Source organism: Mastigoproctus giganteus, chromosome 6, assembly GCF_048544385.1.
Source record: "Mastigoproctus giganteus isolate SK-2022 chromosome 6, ASM4854438v1, whole genome shotgun sequence".
Taxonomy (NCBI): Eukaryota; Metazoa; Arthropoda; class Arachnida; order Uropygi; family Thelyphonidae; genus Mastigoproctus; species Mastigoproctus giganteus.
In genome coordinates, this window is record NC_143580.1 from 108386564 (window position 1) to 108394371 (window position 7808).

General features: G+C 35.4%; 1 pseudogene; it reads left to right on the plus strand.

Annotated features, from left to right (window-relative positions):
• Positions 1-1102: 1102 nt before the first annotated feature.
• Positions 1103-4965, plus strand: LOC150084501 (DNA topoisomerase 1-like; annotated as a pseudogene).
• Positions 4966-7808: the final 2843 nt, after the last annotated feature.

A 7808-nucleotide genomic window follows, 5' to 3' on the forward strand; every position in this document is an offset into this window, starting at 1 on the left:
TTATTTATACTATATATATATATATTTTTTTTGCAACAAGCAACCATCCATGAGACAGTTTTTCTAATCAATTTTCCTTTAATCAAAATGTTCAGTGTTATTTCACTTTCTTCGATTCCCAAAAATTTAGAAAGTAATCTTAGGGGCGACGTTCTCGATTCCACCCACAAATTCGTGAATCGGTTAATGCTGAGCCAACAGGTTGAAAAGTGTACCTACCTGTGGAGCAGCAAGCACGGATATCGTATACGAGGCTCAAACAGAGTGAGGAGAACAAGGCAAACCTGCTAATCATTTCTGTCAACCTGTCAAAATATAATCCTCTCAACAACTCAAAGCCCGTTAAAACCATGCATTTATGCCACGCGATCACGTGGGAAACAAGCGTTTGCGTCCGTTAAAGAAAGGAGTCACCACCATTCATTGCCCTCAGAGTAGAAAGTTTGGTTTCTAATGGCATCCCATGGTTGACGTACCTCGTGCTAAGTGCAAAAGGCTCAGGTCTGCTACGTGACGTCGCTAGTCAGTTGTTGAAATGGACAACAATCAATGATAGCCATACGTGATACTAATCACTGGGTCCGTGCTATTAACTCTGTCAATTGGCCATCATACACCCGCCAGCTAGCAGCTAAAATATCGCTTGCACAACCGAAGTCAAGTTTTGACGATTTATTTCTGCTTCAAATGATGATGACTGCACTGCAAAGAGAGAAGTAACGTGACAAAAGAACATTTCAATTTCATCGAAGATACAAAATTATTGCTTCGGAACAAATAAATAAAATAGTGGAGTTTTTTTTAGAGGTAAGAATAAAAAGTTTACCGAAGTCCTAATAATAATTAAACTTTCTAAAGCGGAAAAAACATTAACAGAAAGGGCTGTATAGGAACACAATGGTTTGGTGACATCATGCTGTCCCACTTTTCAGAGACATACTCTTCAGGTCAAAAGCGTTCTTTATTTTATTTTTAACAGTAACTTCTGTATACGCATTAGAAAGACTCGCAAAAACTCAATGAAATGGGAAAGACAATCTAGCTCCTATGTGTTATTAAACCTTAGACGTTGGTTATCGAAAATTATTGCACTTTAATAAAGATGGCGGATGCTGTAAGAAAGGAGTTGAGCTTTATAAGAAGCATAACGCATCGACCACAAGTAGAAGGAATTAGGATAATTCAAAACAACGGTTATGTGAGTCATCGTGCATAGATATCATGTACACAAAGGGGAAGGTGGTCGTAACAGGGTGGTAGAACTAACGACACTGCAATTCTGCTTGGAATGGATACACCAACGGGCTTATTTGAAAAAGTGACGCTCAGAACACCATTGTGATAGAAGATGTGTGGTACATTAACCCAAGAAAAGGACGAGGTGATTGTTGGATGTGCTTTTATTCAAACAAAAATTACGAAATACGCAGTTTAATCAAAAAATACAGTTTTTGGTGAAGTGGAAATAATGCGTTCTGCTTTCAATTTTAGCTAATGCAATTTTAGGACTGGCTGTAGTGCTAGGGTACAGGATCACAGGTACCTTGCTGGTTCAAATCGGTACGTACAAAAACTGCATGCACAACTGTTCACACTTACCTCAATTGCCATAAAAAATAAAATAAAACAAATTGTAAACTTCTCTCATTTAATAGCAGTCCTGGAATGCGTGAGTGATTGGGGCGAGTGCGTTATGTTATTTTTCATTATTGTATGCAGCAATATGAATATACTGCATGCAATAGTAAAACAACGGTACTTCCTATGGGGTGCATTTTCATTTGAATGAAAAGGATTCGTTAATCCACACATCATTCTGCACTTTCTAAAAGTGACTTTATGAGGCTTTGTGTGATGATTCACTTGATCACATTTTTAGGGAACGCTGTTCAACATGATTTATAACATGGTCAGTGCCATTGGTTCTTTCAGCATAGTGCAAACAGTCCATCTCGCTAACAGCGATAACTTTTTCAACAGTTTTGTCAGCTTTTATGTACAAAAGCTGACTGTTAACTTAAGTCAGTTGCTGATTTCCTATCAGTAGCTCTTCGTTCCACAAATTTAACTCCTGTGACTTGTAGGGTTATTAACAGTGGCGTGCGGAGAACTGTTGTGGGATCTCAGTGAAAAATTGGATTTTGGGGATACTATTGTTAATTTTATCGGTTCGATATAAGAATGTCAAAATGGCGTTGAGGAACTCCGATATGTTGCATCCGTTGGCTACCTCTACGCTATGTTGACGAAGTCGGCAGACTTGATAACCATCGACATAGCTACATCGTTGAATTTCAATGATGATATTGAAATTCAATATCCTTGCTGAGTAGAAATTTAGCATCATTAGCCTTTTCACGATGAAGAACAATACAAAACTGAAAAGCAACTACTCTTGGGGCTTTATTATTGGCTGCATTTGGAGCTTTCTTTTCTGTTATCCGTGCGGCACAAGGATATCGAACTTGAATGCAACTGAACTATCTGTTCGAGTCTACAGAGGCCTCTCAATAAGAGAAATGAAACTACATACATCCAATTTTTTAATGAACACAGTCGGGATATTATAATGGTCTCACTGATCTTAAATAATCTATACCGATAATCACATCCTAAAGTAATGTTTGTAAATTTCTAAAACTTTCAGACAATCAGCGCACCTGTAAGAAAAACTACAGTATTATAGTTGCAAAAAATATAATTCTGATCAGAAACAGAGCAGAGGAGAGAACTAATAACTCCAGAAGAAAATATTCAAAAAGGCATCGCTACAAGGAAAAATTGACGGAACTCATAGAAGAAATTTGATGATTCGAACTGATAGAAGGATACAATAGCGTTTAAAATCACTCAACTGGCAAACAGAAACAGGAGATGAACACCAGTAACCGTGAAGTTAAACCAACAAAGAACACAAAATCAAGTGACTATTTAAAATCACACAATAATTCCCTTTCTGGCATCGTTCATAAATCAACTGATAGTTCAAAGCATAGATTAGGTGGTCTAAAAGATAACCACTCTAAACATAAAAGCCATTCTGGTTCTGATTCAACATCCAAAAGCATTGTTAACTCTTCAGTAAAAGTTCATTCCATTAAATCCAATGATAATTTAAAAATCGGAACATGGTTATGAAAAAGAGAGTTCATTAGTGAAACGTTGAACTAGAACATAGGGATAAAAAAACACCCATCTTTGCTAAAACCAAAAAGAAACTCATAGTAGTTCCAAAGTTACCACTGAAAAAACCAAACACCGTGATTCTTCTGAACAATACAAAATCTTCATACAAAAAAGCGGGATAAAAATGGAGTAGAAGTTTGGAAGTGGTGGGAAGAAGAAGAAAAATATGAAGGAGGAATAAAGTGGAAAACAGTCCACAAAGGTCCAGTATTTGCCCCACTTTATGAATCAAAGGATGTAAAGTTTTATTAGAATGGTGAACTTATGCAGCTAAGTCCTGAAGCAGAAGAGGTTGCTAGATTTTATGCACGAAGCTGGATCATTACTATGCCACCAAAGGATCTTTTAATAAGAACTTTTTCGGGGACTGAAAAAAGGTTATGACTCCAAAAGAGAGAGAGAAATAATAACCAATTTAAATAAGTGTAACTTTGTTGAAATTCATAAATACTACCAAATGAAATCAGAAGAAAATCAGACTATGAAAAACGATTAAAAATTAGTGATTAAAATGCAGAATAAAGAATTGCAAAACTGATATGGATTTTGTATTATAGATGGCCATAAACAGAAAATTGGTAATTTTAAGATTGAGCCACTAAGTTTGTATAGAGGACGTAACGAGCATCCTAAAATGGGCATGCTAAAAACGAAAGTTCAGCCTGAGGATATCATTATCAACATTGGCAAGGATGCTGAAGTTCCACAGCCTCCCAGTGATCACAAATAGAAAGAGGTTTGACATGATAATAGTGCAACATGGTTGGCTAGTAAAAATACACTTGGGCAAACTAAGTATATTATGCTTAATCCCAGCTCAAAATTGAAAGGAGAAAAAGATTGACAGATACATGAAATAGCACGTAAGTTAAAAAACCATGCTGAAAGGACTCGTAGAGATTATATGGTAGATTGGAAATCAAAAGGATGAACGTGCGTCAAAGAGCAGTAGCATTTTGATAAGCTGACTCTTCGAAGAGATAACAAAAAGGAGGGATGTGAAACTGCTGATTCTGCTGTTCTTTACGTGTAGAGCACATTACACTCAATGAAGAACAAGGTGGTAAAGAATATATGTTGAACTTTGACTTCCTGGGCAAAAATTCCATTCGCTATGAAAACTGTTCCAGGTTTTCAAAAACTTGAAACTTTTTATGCAAAACAAACAGCCTTTTGATGATTTGTTTAACAGATTAAATACAGAAGTTCTCAACAAATATTCGAATGAATTCATAGAGGGTTTAACAGCTAAAGTATTCAGACATAATGCATAAAAAACACTTCGGGAACAGCTGGAACTCCTAACAAACTCTGAAATGTCACGTCCAGAAAAACTTTTAGCTTATAATAGAGTCAATCGTTGTGTAGCTATCCTGCGTAACCATCAGCAACGTTCATAAAAGTTTCTCAAAGACCATGGAAAAATTTGGACACAAAAATTGAAGAAAAGGAAGCTCAAATAAAGGAACACAAGAAAGAAGCAAAGAAAGATAAGTATGCATATAAAGATTCAGATTCTCAGAAAGACAAGCAAGTGTATGAAAAGAAGAAGCGATGACTTCTGCAACTAGAAGATCAACTGAAAAAACTTCAAAGGCAGTATCTTAATAAGGATGAAAATAAATAAATAGCACTAGGTACTTCTATGATCAGGATCCACGGATAAGTGTAGCTTGGTGTACAAAATGATGAGTCCCGATAGAAAAAATATATAACTGCACACAACGAGATAAATTCCGGTGTGCCATAGAAAAGGCTAGACCAGAATTTAAGTTCTGATGTAGATCAGTCAGCCTTTAAGGAAAACAAAGACTCGATACTCTTATTGGCGATCTGTCGTTGACTGCTGGAATATTATTCGTTGCAGTATTATGTCGACCTGATCGATGACACCATCCTTGTTTACCTCAACTGGGTATTCAAATACACGTACCATCATGCTACTTAAATCTATGAAGTATTTATTCTTGTTCCCAGATTGGTGTCTGCAAAAGGAGAGAAAGGATTTGGTAACCAGCAGAAATACGTTAGGATATTCTTTTAAGAATTTCATGGTGCATCAACTACTTCGGTCATCACGGCAAGCTAGTTCGTATGGTTGTGCAGGTGTGTTCACAGGCAGGTTTGAATACTGGGCAAGATGCAAGTAACTCAGAGTCAAACCATTCTTTCCGTTTTAGATTACCTATAACTACAAGCTCTACTGAAGAAATTTTGAATTTCTTCAGTTTCCTTTAGCTGCTAGATCTGAACCCAGATCTAGCAGCCAAATGAATCACACTTGTTGATCTTACAAAACCTTTACATCGGTATGGGCACATAAGATCAGAAGGATTGTGCAAGACAGATTATAAGAATATTACGAATTTGCAAAAAGTATCACGAGGATTTGAATGTACGACGTACGTAATTGTGGACATACTTTTATCACTTGGCTAACGATCATGCGCACAGAGAATATATAAAGGTTAATTCATTGAAAAAAAATATATTAAATGAGTTAGTAAAATATGAAAATATAAAGAACAAAGAATTAAATAATTTAGAGATCTCAGTACATTATTCTAAATTATGAATGTGTCCACAATACAAATTAATCTCCGAAATTAAAATACTGTATTTGTAAAGGAACCCATTACAAATATGATGCGAGAGAATTTATAAATATATGATAATGTAAAATAAGAAATTAATTTAAATCTTTAATTTCAAAGTTAGGTGGATTCGAAATTCTTTTACTACTGACTCTTAATTCTGCTTTGGATTTGAAATTCCTATTCTTTAGAAACTTAGCGCTTATTATTTTTGAGAAAGTTTAAATGTTTCTTTGACTATTTTTACATGTTATAATCACCAAAAAAGTTTAATTCAGCGCTTAAAATTCTCTATAAAACTAAGTATACGAAATGTTGAGCTGCTTTTCACTACGATAAAGTTCTGTTACACTAAAAAAAGGACAGTTTTTTTACTTAAAATATACTGTAATTTATTTAGAACCAGAGAATAAATGGAAATTTTCATGAAAAGGAACGCTTGTTAGTAAAATATCTTATTTTAATAAACAAGCAAGTACAGGGCGAACAGAAATAGGGTGCAGACGCGATACGTTTAGTTATCTATCAGTTTAACAGATGGCACCACTATCCGAAAGGTCTGAACTTTTTTTAAGCCATGATTAATATTATACAACGTCCGCTATAACGTTTATAATTTTATAAATTATACATAATAACTACTAAAACGGCAGCCATTAATCAATAATTAATTATACGAAAATCTGCTTGTTCAAATTCTTGCATCTGCAAAGCGAGGATATGCCTTGCTTGCAGAATATTAGTCCTCTGAGAATTTTGGTATGACTGCCTTTGTGTTAGTTGTTTACAGCATTGGTTCTCGATCGGTGGGTGGCAAACCTCTGGGGGATCTCAAAAAATATTATTAGGGTTTTAGCGCATAGGTGCACTCAGGTGGAGTTGAGGGCTAAATCCCCAAGAACATTTTATTGTATATTGTGTAACTGTACTGTGGGTTGCCGTTTGTCTTCTGTTGGTGTTGCTACAGGATGTGGAATGCCCCCGTGAGAATTACGAAGGTCCTGCACGTGATCTAAAACAACCATACATTGTCAACCATCGGATCCCTTGACTCAATACTATAATAATGGCAAAAACAAGTTTGTGAAACTCATATCTCTGATTGCGAAAGGAAATCAAAATCAGCAGTGGAGATCATCATCGTGAAACCTTAACCTTAAGTAGGATCTAAGGTTAAAGATCAAAAATATTAACCGTTTACCTCAACTAACATCAGAATCACTGAATATTAAAAATAATAAATAAACGCAAAAAAACGGCTACCAATACCTTATAACATGTAAAAAAAAATATTCAGTTACCTCGTGTAGATTATTTCAAAATACTTTAAAGCAGAAAACATGACGAAATTCAGAAGATACGAAAATAAAGGAAACCTCAATAGCACTGGATCAAATCAGATAAGAGGGGACCTCGCACGATCGGCGAAAATAGCGGCGTACCTTCACATAACAGGTAATTAAATTACCATAAAGATCTTACACTTTAAGGCAGACTCAGTTCAAATGACCTTAAATGGGGCAAACATGGTCGTCTGACCTGAGCCTTTCTCACCCCGACTCCAATCAAAAAGAAATAAAAAAATTGATGTGAAGAGCGGTTGATGATCTTACAGTAAGAACACTTGAAAAGCACCACGAAGGTAATTCTCAGACTTCATGCATTAATATTGAATGGAAAATAAGACTTGAATTTATATATGCGGAGTGGACCTGCACAATTCTATTATGTATTCCCTAGCTTTTCATGACTGACGAATAAGAATATTCTTCAGTCATCTGATGGTTAAATGTTAAGCGGATATAGAAGAGAGAGGACATTAAAGTTCATAAAGTATTATGTACATTAACCACAATTTGAATTTCCACTTCGACACACTGCAAATATTGAACAGAAAAATGGTAATGAGCCTGGGGAATTGTTGTAAAGAAACAGCAATATTGGCATCACCATTATTGTAAAAACCGCATATCCCAGAAGATAATTTAAATAGTATTTGGCTGAATCAACCTGTTTAGTAACTACTTA